The sequence below is a fragment of the Coenobita brevimanus genome, chromosome 54, assembly GCF_032717465.1.
Source record: "Coenobita brevimanus isolate Jiangsu-jjx chromosome 54, ASM3271746v2, whole genome shotgun sequence".
NCBI lineage: Eukaryota > Metazoa > Arthropoda > Malacostraca > Decapoda > Coenobitidae > Coenobita > Coenobita brevimanus.
Genome location: NC_137007.1, coordinates 1,983,178 through 2,009,242, shown reverse-complemented (window position 1 = coordinate 2,009,242; position 26,065 = coordinate 1,983,178). Strand labels below are relative to the sequence as shown.

The 26,065-nt window shown below is 46.9% G+C and overlaps 1 protein-coding gene across 1 annotated transcript in view; it reads left to right on the top strand.

The window, feature by feature from the left end:
* The first annotated feature begins 17,333 nt into the window (after nucleotides 1–17,333).
* The window catches only part of LOC145401002 (uncharacterized), a 47,623-nt gene continuing 38,891 nt past the window's right edge, over nucleotides 17,334–26,065 (top strand). Inside the window, exon 1 of the mRNA XM_080273359.1 lies at nucleotides 17,334–17,358. The gene's annotated coding sequence lies outside the window, so the exon portion shown is untranslated. The remainder of the gene's footprint in view (nucleotides 17,359–26,065) is intronic.

Sequence of the window (26,065 nt, the reverse complement as noted above, 5' to 3'; positions counted from 1 at the left end):
TTACAGCTCTTGGCTATCAAGGAGTATTATTCACTAATTTATGGGCCTTTGTGATCATTCCATTCTTTTGCTATCTAAATAAATTCCTTTTGTTTTCTAAATAAATTCCCCATTGCTGGAGTTTGTGCTTGCGTGGGAACTCTACCCGCCAAGCGAAGCTCCTACGCGCGCCACCGGTCCGCACCTGGGGCTTGGTGGGCAGTCTGATTCAGGCTGCGCTACTGATAGGATGGGCCCATGCCTGGACCTCTTACAATAAATCTCAAGCTGGCCTCACTGTTTCTATCTCCCTCCTGGTCCTCACCCCAACATGGTGCAGTGGAGTTCTACGGGTGACCCAGGGGCAGCACCACCAGCGTCCAAGCAGGCGAACCAAGAGTCAGTGGACTGGTTCTGCCCCATGGTGCCGGAAGACCAAGTGCACAGCAACATGTACAATGTGCCACCACCCCAGCTATGACTTCCAGGGATTAGGGCAGCCTACCAGCCACTATACCCAGCCCTACACCCAGAAGCACTAGCACCACTTGCAACTCCCAGAAAGGCTACCATGGGACTATCGCCATCTCAAGGTGTGGACCTGCAGCGTCGAATGCTACAGCAGTGGCAGTACGTTACGTAAGATTGCTGTGTGATCCTGAGGTGCAGCAATGCGTGGACGCACAGGTGGTGAAGCATAGATTCGAGGCCATGTGCACAGAGGCCGTCAGAGTGGTGAGAAGCGTGGTGGTGGGCCCCAGGTGCACTGTGGAAGCATGGATGAACTTCTTCACATACAGCAGGAGCCCAAAGATAACGTGTGTTCATATGTGGTAAAATGCAGAGCCAAGGCGGTAAGAATATGATTCTAGGTGCCCCCAGTGTTCTGTAAATCTCAATGATTTCATGCTATCGAAAAAGCTTGTGATGGGGCTGAGCAACCTCAGTATGAAAACAGAAGTGCTGTGGCAACTTCCAGTGTTGCGATCTGTGGAAGAAATCACAAACACCTGTGAAGTGTTCGAATCGACGGAGAAAACAGTCGGAAAGCGCGGCCAGAGTGGTGTGGCAGATGCTTCTGTGAGTGATGAGGAGGAAACGGAAGCAGCCAGCGCCACTCAGTTGCTGCAGTCAGATGCAGGGCCACCCCAGCCTCGTGCCACTCCCCCACCATCAAAAGGCTGCCGGAGGTGCGGTGGCAACATGTGCAGCGGGAAGTGCCGGTGCTCTACCATCAAGGCCACCTGCTGCAGATGTGGGAGGGTCTGCCACTGCCAGCGAGTGTGTAGGTCAGCAAAGCAGCCCAGCCCCGCCAAGACCACTGGCAGTGTCACGATAACCAGCACTGAGGCGTCAGCGTGCCTCAGGATGGAAGTGATGTGACAACCCACCCGCAGTGAGGTGACGATGGTAGCTGATATGGGCACACAGGTATGCATAGATGCTACCTCGTGCAGGGCCTCGGGCTGACTCCGCGATGCCTACAGAGACCAACCGTGATTATTAGTCACCTCGCGGGCAGGAACATACGAGTTGTGGGATGCGTGGAATGTCGATTGAACGTGGGCGGAAGGTCTATTATGGCAAATCTGTACTCCGCTGATAGGGTGCAGCAGCTGTATCTGTCGTTGTAAACATGCAAAGCGCTGGGCGTGGTGCCACACAACTTCCCCAACGTGCCGACAATTGTAGGGGCTGTTGAACAGGTGGAAGAGCCCCCAATCCCTGCCCAACCCGATACTCCCCCATACACCCTGACGGAAGAAAATGTGAACCGGCTGGAAAAGTGGTTCCTGGAGCACTTCGGGTGCACGACATTCACGGTGAACTGTGCCCCCCCCCCACCGCTAGAGATGTAAGGGCCAGCCCACCGCATCCACCTGCACCCCTGTCCAAACCCCTATGCAATGCACATGCCAGCGTCCATCTCCCAACACTTCTGCGAAGAAGTTTGCCAGCAGTTGGAAGCATACATAAAGAAGGGTATCATCAACCCCATACCACCTCAAGAACCCACAGAGTGGCATTCCCGTGGGGTGGTGGTCCCGAAGAAGGACAGGCAGCCGTGCAGAACAGTGGACTATCAACGACTCAACCAGGCAAGCCAGCGGGAGACCCATCACACTCACACCCCCATTCGAAGCAATCACCAGCGTCCTGAAGCACACGTTCTAAACAGTAGTGAATGCTTACTCGGGGTACCACCAGATCCCCCTGGACGAGGAGAGCAAGAAGCTGACCATCTTCATCATCCCGCTTGTCACCCATGGGCCACTGTGCAGGACAGGACGCCTTTACCAAGCGCTTCGACAACGAAACAGCGGAGATCCCCAGGAAATTTAAATGTGTCAACGACACACTCCTGCACAACCGTAGTGTCGCCAGTGCTTTCTGGTGCTCATACCACTTCCTGCGAATGTGTGCAGAAAATGGGATCATGCTCCGCCTAAACAAATTCCGCTTCTGCAGGAGAAGCGTGACCTTCGCAGGTTATCTGCTCGGCTGGGAGGAGTATCAGCCTAGCCAGGGCATTGCTAAGCCGTATAACCAATTTCCAGATGCTGCCACACATCTCCCTCACAGATATCTGGTTGTGGTTAGGAATGGTGAACCAGTTGGCGCCATTCCTTGCCATTGCCCCACTCGTGGAGCCCTTCAGAGAATTATTGAAAAAACTGTCAGGGAAAGTGGTGTACTGGAACAGCCAACTCCAGTCCATCTCTGAGTTGACAAAGGAAACTATAGGCAAGCTTGCGACAGAAGGCCTCCAATATTACAACGCCACAAGGCCCACAGCAGTGTTCACCGACTTGAGCAGGCTTGGAATCTGTTTTGTGGCCATGCAGCAGTACTGCCAAAGTGTGTCTCAAAAGGACCCCCTGTGCTGCAAGGGCGGCTGGAAACTGGCCCTGTGCAGCAGCCATCATCTAACATTGGCTGAGGAGAACTACTCAACGTTAGAGGGGGAGGCTCTTGTCATCGCATGGTGCCTGAAAAGGGCGCGCCTGTTCCTGCTTGGATGTCTGGACCTCATCTTCATCACGGACCACTGTGCGCTCACCAAGATCTTCAAGGACAAAGAGCTGAAAGACATCAGCAACCCCCACATACTCAACCTCAAGACGAAGACACTGATGTACAGTACTCATTTCACATAAAGTACCTGAAGGGGGAGTCGAATCGCGCAACAGACACACTCACAAGATACCCCTTGCTATGGGGCCGACCGGACGAGACAGGCGAGGCTACATGTGCCATGGTCATGGCAGCGATGGCCTGCGCCCAAGAAGACGAAGGCGCCATCGTGGACCTCCGTCAAGTGGTGGAGGAAGCACACCAGGACAACAACTACAGGCTCCTTCACGAGCATGTGGGCGCCGGGGACTGGGCTGACCAGAAGGACAAGGAGTCGATAGCACTCCGCCCATACTACAGGATAAGGAGACACCTGTCATGCTAGGGGGACACTGCCATGTATGGCAACGACAAGGAGCACCTATGACTCATAATTCCCACAGCCCTTTGACGCGTGGTCCTAGCCAACCTCCATGCAGGTCACCAGAGCTGGGACTCCATGCCCAGGTGTGCCAGGCAATGTGTACTCTGGCCTGGCATGGATGTTGAGGTGAAGCAGAAAAGAAGACACTGTCAAGTATGCGAAATCAACACCCCATCACAACCCATGGAAAACTTGCTGCCCACGCCCCCACTGGAGTACCCCTTCCAGCAAGCAGTGGCTGACCTGTTCCAACTGGAAGGGGAGGAGTACATCACTTACACAGACAGGTTAACTGGCTGGCTGGAGGTGGAGCATCTGCCCAGGGGCACTGCCAGCTCACAGCTCATAATGGCCATTTGTAAGTGGTTCAAAAGGTTCGGTATCCCGGAGGTACTTTCTTGTGACGAGGGTACAAGCCTCTTGAGTGGGGTAATGAGGGCAATCCTACCTGCAAGGCGTATGCAGCTGAGGGTGCCATCAGCCCATTACCCACAGTCCAACGGCCGAGCGGAGGCCATAGTCAAGTCTGCCAAGAGGCCCCTGAGGAACAACACCGGCCTGGGAGACTCCCTGGACTCGGATGCAGCCACCACAGCCATATTGCAGTACCTCAACACCCTGCTACATGACACTGACGCATCCCCAGCCCAGCTGCTGATGGAGCATCAGCTGAGAAACTCTGTACCTGCTGCCAAAGAACACTATAGGATCAGAAAACAGTGGGCCGGGATGCTAAGAAGCAGGGAACGGGCCAGGGCCCACACTGGGGATGCAGCGGCCATGAGATTCAACCAGACAGCACACAACCTCACCCCTTTCAACTTTGGCCAGCAGGTGCGCCTACAGAACCAGAAGACCACAGCTTAAGTAAAATACAGTTGTCTCACGCGCAGGTGGATGAGATCACAAGGCCTCCCACAGGGAGAAAACGAGAAGTAAAGGGATAACTCAAGTGTGACAAGTATACCCTGTTCACTCAGCTCTGCTGGCTGGAGTCAAGAAATCTTTGAATTAAAGCTGTTCATTGGTTAATGCAACACTGAGCATGGTAAATCTATAGCTCTTCTTATTTTAAAACATATATACATATATTTGTAAACTGCTTGCAAATAAGCAGCCAGCTTACATATGGAATAATTTCCAAAGCTAAAGATGTCAAAGTTAACTTTAAAAGTTTACCTTTATCAAAAAATATTAAAGTTGATTAAAAAGTTTTATAAGACGATGATTGACGTTTGAAGTAAATGCAGGCATGTACAGTAATACCTTTAAGACCTGGATGCCCAAGTCCCGGACATTTTGGGCTAGGGTCCTTGGACACACACGCACGCACGCGCACACACACACACACCGCTCGCCGGTGCTGTGGTAACGTTCTCGCTTGCCAACTGGTGGACAGGAGTTCGCGCCTCGCTCAGGTTGCGAAAAGTTTCACTGACGAAGTGGGTGGTTACTGTCCCCCTCGAGCAAGGGGACGGGTGTGTGCGTGTGTGAAGGTCACAGCCTTGCCCTTAGATCGGACTATATGAGCTCTCAGCTCCCTTCCGGGAGGGTAAAAGCTGACGATCACGACATCAAGTGATCCTGACCGACCCGGTGAATTACACACACACACACACACACACACACACAGACAAGAAGCCGATATGTGTTCATTCATACTTTAAATTTGCCGCGCAGTGACAAACAGCCGTGTTTTCACGCGCAGTAGAGTGCCCCTGCATTCCTCCCCTCTCCAGTTCCCACCTAAATACCACTGTGACTACATGCGTGTCACCATGGCTACCCCACATGCTCGTTTTTGTGAATAAACAGTGAATAAACTGCAATACCTCGCCACTAGACCACACGGGAATTTACAGAGTTGTGCAGTGTTAAGAAATTAGAATTCAGAGAGCAAAGGTTTACGTGCAGAGTGCAAACATGGTGTGTTGCCACTGGCATGGTGCAAGAACAGATGTGCAGTGTTATACAATTATAATTCACAGTGCAAAGGATAAGTGCAGCACAACATTGGATTACTGCATGTGCTTCAAGAGCACTTTCACAATGGTCAGAGTCTTAGAGGAGGCAGGTTAATCTTCACAACAGCCATGGACATGTTGTAAGTACCCTGTGCACAGCTAAATATTTTCCATTCTCACTTCAAATTCCTCATTCTCTGGTTCCTTTTCATTTATTTCATGCTTTTTGTCCCTTATTTGGGTGAATAGGGTCTTAAATAGGTGCTGTGCATGTCCAGTAGGGAGTTATTTAGGTGGTTTTCAAAGTTAGGTTGGGTAAGGGTCCATAAGTACCTGTCCAGGGGGCATTTTCCCAAGTCCTGGACATGCTTTTGGCTCTATTACATCGGATCTTGAAGGGATTACTGTATTATAGAGCAGCATGCGGACATGGGTGTACACCGTGGTTGAATAATTTACTTCAAACATCACTCATCGTCTTACAAAACTTTATAATCTTTAAGTTTCTTTGATAAATTTTTAAATCTAATTTTGAACTCTTTTGCTTCAGAAATTATTCCATATTTAAACTAGCATGTTTGCAAATGCCGCATGACTGAGCTTCCCACATGAGTGAGATGAGACTGAGGGGAGACACATCTGCTCCCAACCACTGCCCCGAGCCAACTGACGGCTGGGGGACCCTGTGACATCATGCACGAGCTGCTCCAAAACTTGAACCAAGCGAGAGACGACTGTATATTACTTATGCCGCGTCTTCGTAAGGCTTTTAGACAGGTCTTACAGCTGTTCTGGCGAGACAATTAGACCAGTACAGACTGGTCGATAGCAGTCCTGCCCCAGAAGCTAGCCTAAGCCAGACCAGTCTGCACACAAACGTATGTGTGTCAGCAACAGCCAAGAAAGTGGCCAGGAGCATCCGTGGCAGGGTGTATACACTGGTGGTCAACAATGGTGGACTTGGGAATAAGATTAGTTTTAAATTAGATTTTTTTAACACTAGAAGAAGCCTGTGATCATCTAAGAAGGGAACCAAATAAATCTCACCATGAAGTAGAGACTCTGTACTACTTTAGATTGCACAAAATAAGATTATTAAAGCATTAATGACCAAAATAAAATTTGAGAGGATGCAGAAAGATAGCTCAGAATTCGTTGAGAGAATACACACTCAGTCATCTTCAACTTTAAATGTATTCTGTGCACCTTTAAGGCAGGTTTCAGCCCATATTGTTTAGGAATTCGGGAAGAACCTTTTATTTCTAATCGTAATGACATTCTTCTAGGTCACTCTCAATCACTCTTGCAGCCAACAGGGGGCTCAGACAGGATCAGACCGACATTTGCCTGTTCTCGTGACCACTTATGAGTCCAGACCGGTCTAAACCGGTCCAAACTGGCCCGCCAAAATGTGGCATTAGACCGTGCAGGAGACGGGGCAGCGGGACCGTGTAGGGGTTACTGCTGACACACCAGCCCCACAGCAAAACCTGGTGAGGCTGGACGGTAGTGGGCGAGCCTCCCTCAGGAGTCACTGCCACCTACACCCCTACAAGGAGACAGGGGAACAAACACCCACCACACACAATGAGTGTGCATGGTTCCTGGCAGGAGGACGACCACAAGGGGGATGCTCCTCAGTTTCTCCCTCCCCTGGAAAGGCCGTGGCACACTAGGTGCACCCCAAGACACCTAGAAAACTATATACCATGATACTGCAGTGTTTTGTACCCCTAGGCTTGTTAAGGTGTTTTGTAACGTGTATAACCTTGTTGCACTTGTACCATGATACCAGATCAATGGTTGCTCCAGTGCATGTAACTTAATTCCTTATTGCTGCAGCAATTAGGCCATTCTGAAGTAAGCATATTTGTAACCTGTACATTTTGCCAGCATTGTGTCATGTAGGCTAATGCCTAGTCTTAAGTTATGATGAGTGTCAGTATCTGCCCATTGTTTTGTTACTAAAGTGACCTCCCTCCTCCTTGACCAATGTGCTTTGTATTAATGCTGCAGGAAGTGGGGAATTCACTCCAATGGAGAGAGGGTGTTGGAGTTTGTGCTTGTGCATGAACTCTTCCCGCCAAGCGGAGCTCCTGCACATGCCACCGGCCCACACCTGGGGCTTGGCGGGCTAGTGATAAGACGTGCCCATGCCTGGACCTCTTACAATAAAACTCATGCTGGCCTTGCCGTTTCTATCTCCCTCAGCTGGCCTCACTATTTCTACCTCCCTCATGGTCCTCACCCCAACACCAGGTATTTTATTTTATGTCACTTTCACTCCTTCTATCATATCAGGCTGTTCTTTCAAATTCCATATTAAGATATTACTCTTATCTTTATTTATCTCCAAACCATACCTTTCACTGATCTCAGTTATTGTTATTATTTTTTTTTTTTTCATCCTCCACATTTTCAGCTAGCATCAAACCATCATCCGTATAAAATACTATTTTCAGATTGAACCTTTTCTTGAAGCCTGTTCCTTTTCTTTCTGTTTCTTTTATTAAGTATGTTATTAGTTTAAACAATGTTGCTGAGCCTGTGCATCCTTGACTGGGCACAGACACCCCAGTATTGCTGCTACATTTAACCCGCCATGGCCTGGCAGATTTTTCACAATGACCCCCTCCCAATCCCAGCAGATTTTCAAAGTCTTTTGCGCTAAAACCTCCGCCTTTTATGAGAAACATCAAAAATTCAGAAAGTGCTCACCTGAGCTTAGAAATGCCTGGTATAGGTGATCTTCCCCTCACCTGGTACCATCTTCTATCAAGCCCGGCTCCAAAGAGGACGTTTTCTATGGGAGGGGTAACTATTCGGTAATTTTTTACAAGTGCACAGGGACGTCTTTTTTGGTGAAACCAGGGTATTTCTGATAGTTTTTGATGTGTTTTGAACGAATCTGACCTTCATTTCTGCCGCAAATCAGTATATTTCAAGATATCCCCCACCCCCCCTTCCCCCCACAAGAATGGGGGAGATGGGCGAACCCGGGGTTTTTGGGTGGGGGAAATCACATAATATATTGATCTGCGATAGAAATGAAGGTCAGAATAATTCACAGCACATCAAAAACCATCAGAAATACATTGGTTTCACCAGCCAGGCCGCTGCGCGCCGGGCCGTCTGGCCTACTCCCAACCGACTCGCACCAACAATCGCCTGCCCGCTGTCACCAGCAAACCATTATCTCCTAAGCTAAACTAACCTAAGCCATAAAATTATATTTTTCCGTGCCAAGAACAATGGGGGACCTGTGGGAAAGCGGGGTTTTGGGTGGGGAAAACACGCAAAAACGAGTGATTTCCGACTGAAACTGTTATCAAATTCAAATCGAAAACACTAAAATCCTTCAGAAAAATGAAATTTTAAGCTTCTTAGGGAGTCCGTGTTTGCTAACTGGGGGGCTTCGCCCCCCAGACCCCCCAGCCCTGGCCGTGCTTTCTAACTGGGGGGCTTCGCCCCCCAGACCCCCCCTGACAATAACCAAACCTCATCTAACCTAACCTAACCGGGTGTAAATACGAAATAATGCCTTTACTCACCAGTTTACAGCTCCTGAAGTACTTACGGTAATTTTGCAGGCTTCACAGGTCGTGGCTGGAGACAAACTAACTTTCAAATCCTGCGGGACCCTACCGTATCTGAAATTCAAATTTGCGCGCCGGTTGTATCAGTTTGAACTTCACGCATGAGCAGATAGCGCGTGACGTAACAGTAGACATATGCTTTAGCCCCACCCATAAGTCACGTGAACCGTGACGTGATGGTAGACACACGCAAGACAGGACCGCAATGCATTAGGCACGCGCCGTAATGGGTCTTGCGTATCGCCCAACTATGTAGAGAGTAATTTTTCGGAAAATTTTCAAAAATCTTTTTTCGCGTTAATATTCATTTGCGGAAGTTGTTTCTAGGGTTCAAAATGTTCGCAATGGTGAGATTTAGATATCTGTAAGAGTAAAATTGAGATTCCAAATCCCTGTGCACTTGTAAAATAATACCAACTATTCTAAACCACTCAGAACAGGTACATACGGTATTTAATTGGTACGAATTCATATGCAGTACGAGAGTATATTGGTTTTCACACATTAATGTAGGCGATCTAAGTGTTGCTTCACTCACCAAAGACATCAACATAGCACACCTTCCTTGGCGATGTTATCTGCTCATCACTTCTGACCATTTCTTCCTCTGGTGCCATGTAAACTTTGTCCTCCACTTTGTCATCGATTGGGGAGTCACTCTCGCCTTGAATTTCGAACCATGGTGCGACATGTCTTTACTGGCCAGGTCACTCGTAACAGGTGAGTTGCTGAGACCATGGCATGCAGGGTAGTGGGGGAGGTCACGCGGGGTAAGGCATTATCCCCACGTGGCCTTGGACTGAGGAAGGTGTCCCATGTATATGTACCAAAAATCATGCATGAAATTTGAAAAATGTGCAAATGACGGACTTTGCGATTGCAGGGCGTTTATATGTCAACGGGACTGAGCATGACAAAACGGTCGAGTGCATACCCTGTATATACGTCAACGGGACGGGGCGGGTTAAAAGATGGCGTTTTTTTTTTTTTTTTTTTTCACGTTGCATCATAGTACTTACGTGGTAAGTGGCAGTGATTCTTGTACAACGTTTGGCCTAAACCCCACTAGATTATGGTTATCAAGAAGAATTTTGGCTCAGTATTAGTTTTCAGCTTGTATTAGCACTCTTGGTTCTTGGTTCTTGGTGTTGAGTTAGGGCTTTCAATTCCGAGGGGGTCGGAGGAGCCCTTCCGGTGGCTTATGGAGCAGATGTCTTGCCTAGATGCGATGCAGTTGCCTGGACTTCCTTAAGAAGACACACACCAAACGAATGACAGGATACCTTAGGGTACTGTTCAGACCCACACCTCCAAGGAGTACTGGCAGAGTGAAGTCTCGCACACCTAAGCTAGACAGACGATCCCTCAATTCTGTGCGCATGGAGTGAAATCTTGGACAGTGCAAAAGAAAGTGGGCAATTGTTTCCTCTTGATCTCTGCACCACTGGCAGTAAGGGTCCGGCACCAGGCGTAGGCGGTGGAGATGGGACGCCAGACCAACGTGTCCAATGCGCAGTCTGGTGAGTGCCACGTCCAAGGCACGAGCAGTGGAACGGGCCCAAGGGTGACAAGAGGAGTCCGTGCGGTAAGCCCTTAAGGTGGAGGAGGGGAGCTCTGCTGCCAATTCTGAGTCCCAGGCCTTTCCACTAGCAACCGTCAGAAGCCTGCTACAAGTTGCCTCTTGAAGTGGAAGAGTCTCCACTGCTGCTGAGGTCAAAGCCAGCCTTGCAGCCCTGTCGACTATCTCATTGCCCCTGATGCCCACATGAGATGGTATCCACTGTAGGCGAAGTACCCAATTCTCCTGGAGAAGTTGACTCAGCAGGGTCTGAATCTCATAGAGGAGATGTCTCGCTGACTGTGCCTTGGGGGACACAATAAGGTGCAATGCTGCCAGACAGTCTGTATAAATGACCACCTTCTGGGGTTGGAGATGTGCCTTGATGAAGGCCAAGGCCTTGAAGAGGGCGAAAAGTTCCGACGTGACACTATCATGAAGTGCAGCCAAGCGCCATGTTTGGCAGAGAGAAAGGTCCACTAAGTATATTGCCGCAGCAGATGCTGCGGGTGTTGTGGTGTGTGAACCGTCAGTAAATACTTCAAAGTATCCCGCATACACCGTGGCCGACAGCTCTCTGTACAATGCTGGTGCTAGATGTCCATCTTGAGATTTGTCAAAAGACTCCGACAGGCAGAATGATACTAGAGATGAGAGGTCCCTCCAAGGCGGTGTTGGGGGCACTGAGGGGAGGGGCTGACGGAGTGGTGGTGGCAGTGAGAGGGACCTGTACGCCCAGAGAGCCCTGATCAAGAGTGGCTGGCGGGACCTCACAGGCCAAGCAGGATGTGACAAAATGACACCCGCCTCCTCGAAGAGCACTGGTAAAGGGTGATGGCGGGAGGAGTGTTGTATGGCCTGGTAGCGGCGGCAAACGAGCTTCGACCTGGTGACATGTAGAGGAGGGACACCACTCTCCGCCTGCAAGGACAGCACGGGGGAAGAACAAAATGCGCCCAGGGCAATGCGTAGGGCGGCGTTTTGTATCGGGTCAAGTTTTCGCAACTGAGTGGAGGATGCTGAACCATAAACTGAGCACCCGTAGTTAATCTTTCCCAAGATAGCAGCACGGTAGTAGCCTAAAAGAAGGTCACGGTTGGCACCCCATTTAGACCCTGCTACACTCTTCATGACGTCTAGCCTCTTGGCGCAGGATGTTCGGAGGTATTCTATGTGGTGACGCCACGTAAGGACTGGCCCATCCAGACGAAGTCCCAAGAAGGTGTGAGTACGGACTACAGGAGGAGATTCAGTGCCTATCCTGACCAACGGCTGAGATGGCATGCGACGCAAGGTGAAGGCCATCACGGCACACTTTGACACCCCGATCTCCAGATCCCATTGGTGAACCCAGTCCTCTAGAGTTGAGACAGCCGCCTGAAGTCTCCTCTGTGCACCTTCCATGGTGGTGTCCCTGCTAATGATAGTCACGTCATCTGCATAAACCAATGTGGAGACGTCCGGATGGTTGGGCAGGTCTGACATCAAAACATTGAAAAGCAAGGGGCTGAGAACTGAGCCTTGGGGCACCCCTCTACGGATGGGACGAGGAGAGGAAGTGGCCCCACCAACAGATACGACATAACTCCTGCCATCCAGATAGTTGACAAACCATGCCAACACTGAACCAGAGACCCCAAGGCGGGAGAGCTTATACAGGATGCCAGTATGTGGCGATGAGTCAAAGGCCCCCTTGATGTCCACGAAAAGGGCCAGCATATATAGCCCCTTGCGGTACGTGTCGTGGATCAGGTATTCCAGCTGGCAGAGTATGTCCAAGGTGCCCCGGCATGGGCGAAAACCACATTGTTCCTCTTTAAGAAGGGATCTAGATTCTAGCCACCATGACAGGCGACGAGCCACCATCCTCTCCAGCAGTTTCCCTACACACGAGAGAAGGGCGATGGGCCTGTACGAAGATGGCTTGGTCGGGTCCTTGCCTGGCTTAAGGAAAGGCAGCAGCATTGAGGACTTCCATTCCACCGGGAATATTCCCTGGCTCCAGCTGCGATTATAAATGTGAAGGAGGCAATCCTGCAGGTTGGGTGTCAGTCGCTGGAGGAATTCATTGGTCACAGAGTCTGGGCCCGCCGCCCTGCCAGTCCGAAGGGCAGACAAGGCGGAGACAAGTTCTGAGGCAGTGAAAAGATTGTCTAGACCAGCAGTTGCAGGGGAAGAGACGCTTCGTTGTATTGCCTCCTCGTACACCGTGGAAGAGGGCAAAGCAGATGGATGGCCGAACTGGGTGTCGAAGAATGACGCCAGATAGTCAGCCTTGGACAGGTCATCAAGCAGGCACAGACCATCCCTGCGGAGTGGATAAGTGTGGGTGGTAGGGCGTCCTGACATAGCCCGTAAGAATCTCCAAGTGCGGGCCGTGGAGGTGGAGAAGGAAAGGCTGGCACAGAAGGAGGTCCAGGCTTGCCGTTTTGCCGACTTGATGGTTCTGGAGCAGATGGCATTAATCCGACGGTACTTGCGCCCCAGTTCTAGGCTAGGGTTGCGGCTCCACATGTGCCAGGCTCGATGACGGGCCCTGACTGCATCCGCACACTCGACTGACCACCATGGGACTCCTGCTCGGTGTACACAACGGCGAGTTGAACGCTCAAAGACTCTGCCTCCCACCTCAACCAAGAGATGTGCAAACTCCTTAGCTGACAGTGGAGGGGAGCCCCAGCTGCCTGGAAAACAGGAAGCCAGTTCCTTCTGGAATGTGTCCCATTTGTCTCCCACCAGCTTCCATCTTGGGCGACAGTCTCCTGACTGCAACGTGGAAAGGCCCAGATAATCATAGAAGACTGGTAGATGATCGCTGCCCATATAGGGACCCACCTCTACAACTGGACACTGGAACACTGGATCTCCAAGGCAGAGGTCCAAGACTGATGGTCGTCCGGAATGGGGGTCATATCTGGTGTACAGGCCAGGAGGTGTGAGAAGTCCGATGCGTGGGGAGTCTAAGAGTGCCTGAAAAAGAGACGATCCTGATACATTATTGATGGTTAGTGAAGGATCCCAGAGGTGATGATGGGCGTTAAAATCCCCCATGATGAAGGCAGGGGCCGGCAGCTGATGAAAGTAATGTACTAATTCCTCCCGGGACACATCCTGACATGGATTGTAACATAACAGCACTGACGCCCATCCAGATCTAAGAGCCACCCTTACCGCCAAGACTTCCATCAGGCCACTGGGATATTGGGTAAGAGGCAAACTCACACTCTGGGAGGTCTCCCGAACAGCCAGTAATAGGCCCCCACCCCTCCCCTGAGGGCGGTCGGACCTATAGACTATAAAACCCCCCAGGGTGAGGCGGATGCGGGGTTGTAGCCAGGTCTCACACACCCCTACCACATTTGGTTCCTTTTCAGCCACTAAAATTTTAAAATCCTGTGACTTGTGGACTAGTGAATGAGAATTCCACAGCAGGATTCTTAAGCCACCTGTACCCCCCATGACAGTATCAGGGACAATAGCCGCGGCCAAAGGAGGGAACAGATTTCTATGAGGGACTTCCCCTGTTGGTGTAATGTCAGTGCCTCGGTGAGAAGTGTTATAAAAGAGTTCCCTGAACCTGGACCCTCATCAATGGAAGACAGAGGCTCTGAATTTCGTTGATGTCCTGGATGGGTAGGGTGAAGTCTCCGTCGGCCCAACAAAGGCAGGGCAGGGGTGGGGCCAGAGGAACACTGTTGTGAGGTACTATCATTCCCAATGGTAGCCATATCTGGATCCTGTGGAGGCACCCCCCGGGCTTGAGGGCTGGCAGTGCGGTGACGGTTGTGAAAAACAGTGTGGGGGCGTGATGGTGCCTTATTCACAGTGGTGTCTGCGTGGATAATGACCTCTGCCCCTGATGCGGGGTGGGTGGAGACTCCCAATACATCAGTCAGTCCTAGGTCCTCCTCCTGAACATCATCAGCAAGGACTGCATAGCGGTTTGAGGATACACAGTTAGCATAAGTCTTACCTTGCTGAACGAGGGCACTGCGGGGGGCCTGGGAAGGTGTCAGTCGACCTGGCCCACTGGGAGTCGGGGTGCTACGGGACGCAGTGTGTAGTTCACGAAGGCACTTGTTGGTCTCCGCAGAGCTGGCACCTGCCTTCATCATGGTCATGTATATGTCGTTGGCCCTCCTGTAGATGGGGCAGACCTTGGACACCACCCTGTGTTCATCACTTCCACAAATAAAACACCTAGGGTCTCTGGTGCATTTCTGGTTGTCCTCTGATCCTGCCCTAAAGGGGTGATAGCCACTACACATGGAGCACCTAACCTTGTTTCTACAAGTAAGTCGGGTATGACCAAACAGATGGCAATTATGGCAACGTAATATGGGACGGGTGTACTCACCAACCGGGAACGACAAGTACCCGAAGAAGACCCTGGAGGGAAGGGGGCCACGATAGACGAGTCTTACCCATTGTGACTGGCTGGAAGCACCGGGGGCCGGAAAGCGAACCGGAATCCTGGTAACCTCCAAGAGTTGAGAGGCATGGTTGTCTGCAGGGCGCAGCCTCTCTGCTATCACTGAGACGTCCAGTTCTGGGGAAATCGGCCCAATCTTGCCCACTTTTACAGCACCTCCGGGTTCATAACTGGCGCGCCTGCACACCACAGCCCAAGGTCCCAAATTCACCATTTCCTCGGGCTGTTGTTCGAGCTTGGTCAAGTTAGCTGAAAAGATTGTAAAGGATAGGCACGATCCATCCCCCAGTGGCTTGGTGGATCCCTCCACAATGTATTTAGCAAAAGGAGATTCATTGAGGGCATCTGTCACCCTCTGTGGGTGACAAAACACTCTGGATCGGTCCTGGGTCCGCACTATGTAGGTCACCCTTGTCTGCACTGCCACACCTTCCTCTAGAGCTTGAGTGACGGGCTTGGGCTGAGGCAACGTTTTCCTGGCCTTCTCAGTCGATCCCGAAGACTTTTCCTCACCCGAGGTTGACATATGGTGGGGTCTTTTTCCGCCCTGCCAGCCGGTGTCCATATCTGCTCCTCCACTCTCCCCTTCCATTATTCACCACTACACACACACACGCACCTTCCCTCCACACAAGAGGTACTAAACACTCTACCCCGTATATCACACTCTACGGTAAGATGTAAGAGCAACGTAAGAGCAACGTCACTCCGGGTACCGGGACCAGATCTCCGAAACGTCCGTACGCTACGGCTCTCTCACCCAGAATCGTATTAGCACTCGTTTACAGAGCTTCTGTTTTGTCAACATTTCAAACAGCGATGTTGACAAAATGACGTCCTGTATGCGAATGCCTGTACGGGGTGAAAGCTAATGCTGAACCGGGATTCTACTACGTCACTATGATCTGGGAGGGTTTAGACGGGAAATATATAAACATCAAAAGGGCTTACCCGCTTGGCACCGTGATGTAAGCAGATAAAATATGAACCTCCTCTTCCCACTCTCCGATCTTCGAGACTCCACAGTCCACACCATGCAAGAACTACGTTTTCGTTTCGTTCTCGCCAACTAACAACCCCTTATTAATTAATAAAATTCCTGCCTTTATATTGAACCTGGCTTTTTTATATACTGTACCGCAATTTATAATATCTCATTTGGTAACATTAACACAGTTTTAAGTGCCGAACTATTTAAAAGTGTTGAATTGAATTGAATTGAAATTTTTATTGTTGTAAAAGGTAAAGAGCGCTAATACAACAAAAGAAGGTGGTGGGTTGTACAGTTACATACAGTTATAGTGATTGGACATTCGTGGGTTTGGCTACACCGTGGTTTTTGGGTGTAGCCACATACCCTCTGAAAAAAATAAGTTTCACTCTATGTTATAAAATAGAGGCATTCGTAAGCTGGACAGTATAAGAGTAGTAAAGGATTACAGTGAACATAACAGTACCTGACCGAAAGTGACCTAAACTGGAGAAAAGGACTTCAAGGACGAGTCAGCCTGCCCAGTGTGTGGACATAGTTATGAAACCCTCGGTCACTTTCTACTATTTTGCAGCGGTTACGGCCACATACGGAACAAACACACTTTTTTACAACAGCCCTACATACAAGACACCCAAGATTTTATGGCCAATCTACTGGCATTCAAAAATCAAGATGCGGAAAAAATAACAATTAGAACAAGAATAATTAAACAACTATGGATAAAATGAAAAATAATTGAACAGGCACAGCCAGCATAAAATTCGTTAATGCGGAGAAAAAAGGGAGCCTCATGAAAGACATATTCCGAAATCGCTACTTGACTGACTTCTAAGCATCCCCATCCCGCATAAAATCCACTCAAATAGGTCACGATAGTGCTGAAAAAAGGGAGGGGGGAGAGGGTGCATGCAAATCCTCGATGTGTACCATCGAATTCGTTTCTCATGTGTATGGCCTATTACACCACAGTCTATTTCGTAGTAGTTTCACCACATTTCTCAAACTGACGTCTTGCAGCATGGCATGCAATTAGAGTACGGTAACTAGCAGGATGTACAAGATTAAATCTTTGTGACTGATTAAGTACATTTTCACCTACCTTTTTCGCTCTCGAGACATATGTGTATAATTTTTCAGAATTTGGTGGTGAGAATGGGTAAAACCATGTGCAACATCGGTGGGCGGAGCTATGGTTGCTAGTTACAGTAAACAAGAGGCTGGCTGCGTGCCGAGGGCTCGAGGTCGAATTATTCCTCAGGTCGGAGAATGACGGAAGCTAGACATTTCCCTGCTCTCTGTTGAAGCGTTAGAAGTCACTTTGGGGACGAGTTTGAAGGTAAGATGCAAGACCCACTGTCCGTAATAAAAACTGGAACAGCCACTGTCCGTGATAAAAGATAAAACACGATCTTCAACGCAGATGTGTTATGCTGTGATTAACTAAATAATGCTTTGGAATGTGTAATGACAAGGCCGCCGATCACTGTAAAATAATGAGCCAGGCAAACCATATATAGGTTTATAAATGTACATTTTAAAAATTGATGACAGGGAGAAACTACCGGTAGGAGGACTCCAGTTCACAGCTACAGATTGGAAGTTGACAAGTCCGTGTTCCAGACAGCGTTAGTGTAATTAATTTTTGACACCTTAATTATGGAGTAATAACTGATACGATACCAAAATTAGGAATGATAATTTGTTTTTTTTTTAATTCAAATAAGCCATTGTTGCAATTGGTTTGCACAGTTAAATTCTGACATTTGGAATACATTAATGCAACTTTGTTTTACATTGGTATAAAGGAAAAATATACAGTATTATTGCAGTTTCAATCACAACCTTCACGTAGGCCAGTTAAGTAAGATTATCTGTTAGGGTAGCTAGGTTTGATCGGTTAATTTAGTTTAAGTATGTTAACTTAGTTTGGTTAAGTTCGAAGTAAAATCTGAATAACTCTGACTGTCCAAAAATGCAAATTTACCAAAAATATTATATTCCAAGAGTGGAAGATTGTGATTTTTTTTTTTTTAAGTAAAAAAATGTGAATGCATTTAAGTACTTGGGTAGTGTGATGAGCAAAGATGGAAGTTGAGAGGGTGAAGTGCTTGAAAGGGTACAGCAAGGAAGAAAGGTTGCTGGTTCTTTGAAAGCAGTGATAAGAAACAAGGAAGTGAGCTTGGAAGTGAAAAAGTTACTACATGACAGTATTGTGATACCATCTCTAATGTATGGAAGTGAAGCTTGGACTTTGTTTAAGGGACAGAAGTCAAGAGTGAGAGTTATTTGAGAGGAGCCTGTGGAGTCACATGGAGAGACGGACTGACAAATTAGGAAGTGAAGAGGGACTCGCCATGGGTCCTAGTAAGTGCCCCTTGAGTGTGTTCATTATTATTATATCGGAAGTATTTATTCAGTAAGCAACGTTGGGTCTGGTTAGTACTTGGATGGGTGACCGCCTGGGAACACCAGATGCTGTTGGCATAACGTTCTCCCTACGTGTCAAGTGGGGTTGGTGGAGGATTAGTGCCTCTCCCTGTAAAACAATTAACTCTAAGCCGTTGGCCACCCCGTTTGGGATACATGGCTCCTGGCAATGAATGAATGAATAATTGAGAAAGAGATTTAAAACTATAATTTAGTTTGAAAATAATTTCAGTACTTTTGAGCAGGGTTGGCATTGATTAAATCAAATTTATTTTATCATGTGATTAAGTCGATTTTTTTTTTTTTTTTTTTGCTATTTTTTTTTTTTTTTTTTTTAATCCAAAAGTTAACAAAAATAAAATCTGAAGGTTTATAAAAGTTGTGTATAACTTTGTGTTGGCATTCATTTATTCAGATACTTAACCATTAAGTTAGCAGATTTTGGAGAATGGTGCCATTAGAAATTGCTGCATTGTATGACAGAAAAAATATTTTTACATTTGTGTAACTAAGTCTTGAAATTATTTGTACATCTGAAATAATGAGCCATAATCAAAAACCAAAGCCATAATCTAGATAGGCTATGCTTGGTCACTTAAGGCCATGTCCTAATAATATCAGCTTAAGATTTTTCTGTGTGGAAATATAATCAGCTTGGAATATGCTGTCTTGATTACCACTGGCAGCTCAGCCTTAACCAGTAGCGTACAGACAGGACTTGAACAGATACCTGTATGTATCTGGATTCTGGGCAGTGGCTTTCAGTCTGTACCATCAGTGGATAAACAAAACATGAAGTTAACAGTATTCAGTATACTGTACTGCTCTTGAAATATTGGCTGTATTAAAAAAAAAAAATAAATAAATAAATAATAATAATAATAATAATTGAATAAATAAATCATTGATTTTTTTTTTTTTTTTTTTTTTTTTTAAATCACCAACCCTGCTTTTGAGAAATGTAACAATGTCTTTGCACACAGTTTTCATTACATAGTGAAGAATGAAGTTGCTAAGTTTGTAATATTGTTCCATAACTCATCACATGACCCTTTTTAAGCATTATAGCTTCATTCTGTGGGGTGTCTCTCATCATGGATTCACTCGAAGTACAGTTTGGCAACTTTATTTGCAAATTTTGTCGTTTAAAGAAAACTTAGAATTTTTATGCTTCCCAGAGCATTCACTTCATGGGAGTGTTTGAAGGTGAAACACATTGTTGCACATGCATAAGGGAAAAGCATGTGTTAAATGTTTTGTGCATTTCAGTGCATTGGGTTTAACCCGTAAAAGACGGGTGTCTGCATATGCTGTCCAAGGGTACTACAGTAGGGCCAAAAAGACAGGTATCCACACATACGGTCATGTCCCCCCACCCCCCTACCACCACACCCACACACCACCCACCCCAACCCTCACCCCCCACCCCTCCACCCCCAAACCCCCACCACCTCCCAACTCCCCCACCATCTCCCCAAGACCCCCACTGCCCCCTACCACCCCAAACTCCCACCCTCCCACCACCCCTACCCTTCCCATCCCCACCCCTATCCACCACACCCCCACAACCCCCAATCCCCCAACAACTCCTGCACTACCCCCCATTCCCCCATCCATCCCCCCACCATCTCCCACCACCCACCTATCCCCCATTCCCTACTGCCCACCCCCTACCCCCACCACCCTCCACCCCCTACTTTCCTCCACCCCCCACCCCCAAACTCCCACACCCCCCAAACAATCCCACCACTCCAACCCCCACTGCCATCCCCACCCTTTTCCCCCCAACCCTCTCCCCACCCACCACTTACCACCCCCAGCCATCACCCCCACCCCCCACCTCCTCCAAGCACCCAGTCCCCATCCTCACACCACCCTACCACCCCCCCCCCCCCCAAAAAAAAAAAAAAAAAATCCCCCACCACATTGCACCCGCCAATTATGCCTGTCCTGAGCCTATGTCAGAACTTTCCGATGCCCGTCTTTTTGGGGTTAATAATATGCACTCACTAGCCTCTAATGAGATGTAGTGTTACCTTTAGGTGACTTTACAGAGTGATAGGCCATGTGTTTTCCTCTAACCTGGAAGGCCATTTACTAGGCAGAATGATACCCATTACCTATATACCGTAATCAACAGATGCATGATGGTCTCTTGGGTTAAGGTGTTCCAACTAAATGAGTCCAATAAAGCTTTAAAACTACTGTATTATTGATGTTTTGCCTCAGGCATATATATCAGAAATGTAAACCTGGTGGATTTGCAGGCTTAAGTTGTCCTTCTCCGGCTGTCCACCTTTCTTCTTTCGGAGGATAGGGAAGGTAGTTCAGGGATGTTTTTATAACTAGGCAGTTTAATTGCCAAGCCTAATCAGTGCCATATGAAGTTGTCTTCCTTCAAAGGATGGTTGGAATGCTTCGTGTGGAGACATCGTGTGTACTTCTGTCTTGTATTTTGTATGAAATCAGTCAATGATTTTATGAAGTCTCAGGCCCAGAGATTTGTATAAGGTGTGCAGCTTCATAGTTGCAGTTACTGTACATTAGCCTGTTTTACATGGTGACTGTTTTTACTAATACAGTAAACCCTGAATTATCTGTCTTCACAATATTTGGTGCAGCTATCTTGGCTCTGTTTAAGCAATATCCAGTGAATTTTTATACAACATCTAGCACTGAAACACGATGTATCTGGTGATCCAGTGCAATATCCAATGTTGAGGGGGTCTCAACCAGCATGTAAGCAGTAGCCAACTGGCACCAGGGGAAATCCCAAAACTCAGGAACCAATGAAAATTCCCGCTACGCACCAGCCAATTGGAATCCGTTGTTGGCATGGCTTATCTGGCACTCCAAAAATACCCCCATGCTCTTATTCTCACCCATGGGCATGGATGTCATAGAGTCAAGACGTGCCTGTGCAGTTCCACTCTTCTGACAGTGCGGTTGCAAAACCCTGGTGCTTTGACTAACTCTTTGGCATCCCATGTTCTCACTACTGTACTGTATTGTATTGCAAAGCTAATGACCCGTCATTGCTCATGTCCTGGCTATACATGTGTTGTGTACTGTACTGTGAACCCCCCACTGCTGTTTCTCCCCATTGACACCAACACTTCGCGAGTATATACAAGATACTGTCCAAAATTTTCCAGACTGAGATCATGATGCCTAAACGGGTTATAGTAGCGCGACGTGCCTCTAGGTGCTACGGTAGTACAAACATGCATTGTGAGTCAGTGTAGCACACAGCGCAGAGCTTGGCGGATGTGGAGATTAGTGATGTTCCTGTGTTTGCTCTCGTACATGTGTTGTCAGGCGATTTTTTAGGTGGATGTAAAAAAGGAAGAGCAAATTAGCATCAGATTTTATGCAGATCTTGAGAAAAATGCAACAGAGACCCAGGTAAAGATTCTGCAAGTGTTTGGGGAGCATTCTCTTGGTTGGACACAGGTGTTTCAGTGGCATGCGTGATTCAGGGCCCATCGAACCACAGTTGACGACGACGACCACACAGGGAGGCCCTCAACCAGCACAACTCCTCAAAATGTCACAAAAATTCAGCAGCTCATTTGTAAGGGTGCAAGATTTTAGAATGAGAATATTTGAGGATGTGCGTGAAGATGTGAGAAGGCTACACCCTGACCTTTAGTGAGACAACTGGCTGCTTCACCACGACAACTCCCCGGCTCACAGTGCGCTAAACACCCAGCAGTTTTTAGCCAAGAACAACATGGTTATTATCCCGCACCCTCTTTACTCGCTGGATTTGGCCCTCTGTGACTTCTTTCTGTTCCTAAAAATGAAAGTCAAGTTGAAAGGGCATTGTTTTGATACCATTGAGGATGTCCTGAAGGAATAGCAGGTGGTGCTCAACACTCCTTGAAAAGGAGCATTCCAGCTATGAAGGAAGCGTTGGGACTGGTGTATTAATGCACAAGGGAACTACTGTACTTCAAGGGTGATGGCGGCCAATAAGAGCTATATTGAGTTTTCAGTTTTATATAGCACTAGCCCAGAAAATATTGAATAGCCCCTCGTACAATAGTGGTAGGTAGTGGCGACCCTCATCCACTCACTTGATTCTTCTTTAACCTTTATCATTCTTTTTCTGTGTCTGTCCTCCTCTCTTCCTGTTTCCTTCATCTTTCGTGTCACTTTTTATTACTCTTCTTTCCATTTCAGGCAGTTTTACATTGAGTGACAAGCCTAATGGTTTCCTGTTAGCCAGGAAACCATTTACAACATTGGGTGGTAACCATATAACCAACTTGCTTTTCTCTGCATGTTTAACAAGTGGTTTGGCGGAGGATTAATTGCCCTCTCTGTAAAACCGCTAGCTCAAAGACAAATGGCCACCCCTTGTGGGATTATGGTGTCAGGCATTGGATAGATAGATAGACCTCGTACATTAGTATGCTGTGTACAGTACTGTATTACTCTACTGTATCATTCCTGTATTGTTTTTATATGCACAGTTAACATCTTTTACTCATGGTAAAGTTACTGGGATAGAGGGTTGAGATGGATAAAATCACTATCTGGCTCAAAGCTGAATGTTGTGCCGGATATGCAGTATCTGGCATTTTGCTTTAACCAGCATAGGGCTTAGCTGAATGACAACAGATAATTAAGAGTTTAGTTTCAAATGTGATCCTGGCATTTTGATTTGGAGCAATTTTTTCTCCCTGATTTTAGCTGGAGTGGCAACCTACCCTTCTTAGTCTGTGTTTATTTCTGAACTGTTAGTAATCCTGATGACCTTGCAACTTCATAACGTATAACCCTGTGAGTGATATTGATGTAATTTATACAATCAGCCGCTATACGATATCCTGCCACAGAGATTTAAAAAAATTAACACCCTTCCCTGCCTATCAGTGGCTAGTCCCCAGTTATCCGATTTTTTTTTCCAATGGTTTCTTTTTTAACTGATTTTTATGATCTTTTAGATTTAAATATTGTGTTTACATTGATTTATAAACTGTTTTTAGACATATTAATGTGTTTTAGTCATAGGTGAGGTGAACACTCTTTTTGGGGTACAGTTTACTAAGTTTGATTTTTTTCCAGACTTATTTTTGATGATTCCAGATATTATTTTCAGGTTTAGGTGAGTTATAAAATGTTTTTAGGCTTAGTTTAGGTTGTTTTAAAGCTATTTGGGAGTTCAGGTGAACTAGAAACTTGTTTTTGGACTCACTGGGTGGGTTTTGGAATTGGTTTTGGAGGGATCCCAAGGCTGTACAGCGCATCCCTATACTGTCTATGTTTTTTTGATACCCCGACTTAATGATGGGTTTCCCCAAATGCATCCCATCATTATAACGAGGATAGCATGTACTGTGATGTTGAACCATTAGTTGTACCTAAAGTGTCCAGGACATTAAATAAGCCACTGCTATAAAGGAGAAAGAAATAGACTAAATACTTAAGTTTAATTGCCTTTATATAACTAGGGTAGGTACATTTTTTTTTCCTTTTAAATAAAAATTGGGTTGTTTGTCTGTACAGTATATGTATGCAGTGTAGTGGTGTTCTTTGTCACATCGTTTAGGTGGATGCTTCATATCAGGATTGATTAGATAACATTAGTTTATAACATATGGCACAGTTACCGGTTTTCTAGTCTTTGACTCTGCTTCTTGTAAGTACTGTACTTATGCTGCAGTGTATATAGTTACTGTATGTACAGTATTTTATTAAGTTCAGTGATGTACATGTTTAGAAACACACACAGTAAATAATATATACAGTGAATATAATAATAATCATCATCATCATCAGTCATCATCATCCAATCCTACATTGCCCCATGAGGAGTGTAGGAGCCTGGGGCTAGGCAAGTTGGTCCTGACATTTAAGATGAGAGTGAGCAGCCTCACTCATCCCTGAGTGGCATTACATGAGCAGCAAACCCCAACCATCCGTTGGATATAAACCTTCACCAGCTCAGTCTGATTGGAGCACAGTAGTTACTCGCTAAACCACCAGGCGCCAAAATTTGGTTATATGGTTACCACCCAGTGGAGTAAATGGTTCCCTGGTGTACAGGAAACCACTTGGCATGTCACTCAGTGTAGAGTCACCCACAGGCAGAAAGAAGTGGAAAGAATGTGGGAAAGAAAGACAGATGAGGGAGTGCAAAGTCACCTGTAGACAGAAGGACGAGGCAATAATGAAGGAAAGAAAGACAGAAGAGGATGTAAGGAAAGAAGCATGGAGGAGAGGAAAGGGCATACACCCGAGAGCAGCACTACACCTAGTGAGTGGATGGTGAGTGCCCCCACTTACCACAAATAATAATATACATCTAGTGAGTGGATGGTGAGTGCCCCCACTTACCACAAATAATAATAATAATAATACATCCATCCATCCAACATCCAATCCTATGTCACCCCATTAGGACCGTAGGAACCAGGGGCTAGGCAAGTTGGTCCTAACATGTAAGATGAGAGTGACCAGCCTCACTCATCACTGAATGCCATTACATGAGCAATAAACTCCAACCACCCCATGGATATAAACCTACACAGGCTCAATCTGACTGGAGCATTTTTTAATTACAATTACCCACTAAACCATCAGGCATCATAATCTAGTTATTTGGTTACTGTCCAGCTTAATAAATGGTTTCCTGGTGTACAGGAAACCATTTGGCTTGTCACTCAGTGTAAAGTTACCCATATAGGCAGAAGGAAGAGGAAAGGATGAAGGAAAGGAAGACAAGAGGGAGTGTAAAGTCACCCATAGTTAGAAGAAAGAGGAATAATAATAATTATAATAGCTGGTGCACTTTTTAATTAGTACAGTGTCGTTTTGTCTGCGGCCACCCTTTGCGGGATTAGGGCGTCGGGCTATAGATAGATAGATAGATAGTTTATTCCTACTGTAGTGTAGTTTATTAAGATTTATATTCATAATGTTCTCTTCGGGCTAGTGTTGCAAATGATAATATTTATAGTAGTTGCAGTATTGCTCAACTGAACTTGATAACAGCAGGAAAAGACTGATGTCATAATAATTATTGTTTGATGAGGTACAGCGAGTCCCCAATATACGAAAATTCAAAGGTATGAAAGTGAAAAATATAGGACAAATTCCCTTATATGAAAGACATATGCTTCGATGGTACGAAATGCACTACGAGAAAATGATTCAAATTTGGTGTGTGACCGACCACAGCACCACTATCGTGTATGGCAAGGCAAGCAGCTACCTCCGCTTCATCCCAGTCCGTTCCCGCTCCCCAGCTGTGTAGTGCGTGCCTTCTGTATTCCGAGAATCTTTTGCATCTTGCATCAAGCCACCCAAGCATCACTCACCTTCATCATCATCTCTGGAGCCTCTCAGGAAGAAGCAACACCGAACCCTGACTCTGGAGCGCAAGCTTGAAATTATCAAGAGGCATGAGGAAGGCCAGGGTATGAGTGAGATCGGGCCTTATCTGTATATACAGTACTGTACAGTACTGTTTTCTCTTTTTTACTCAGTATTTTGATAAACAGCTGCTTAAAGTTCATTTAGCTTTTATTAACATTTCTGCTGTAGATTTAAGAGCTTACAACCAGCCTAGTACAGTACAGAGTAGTTAGTTTACAGATTTTGTGGGG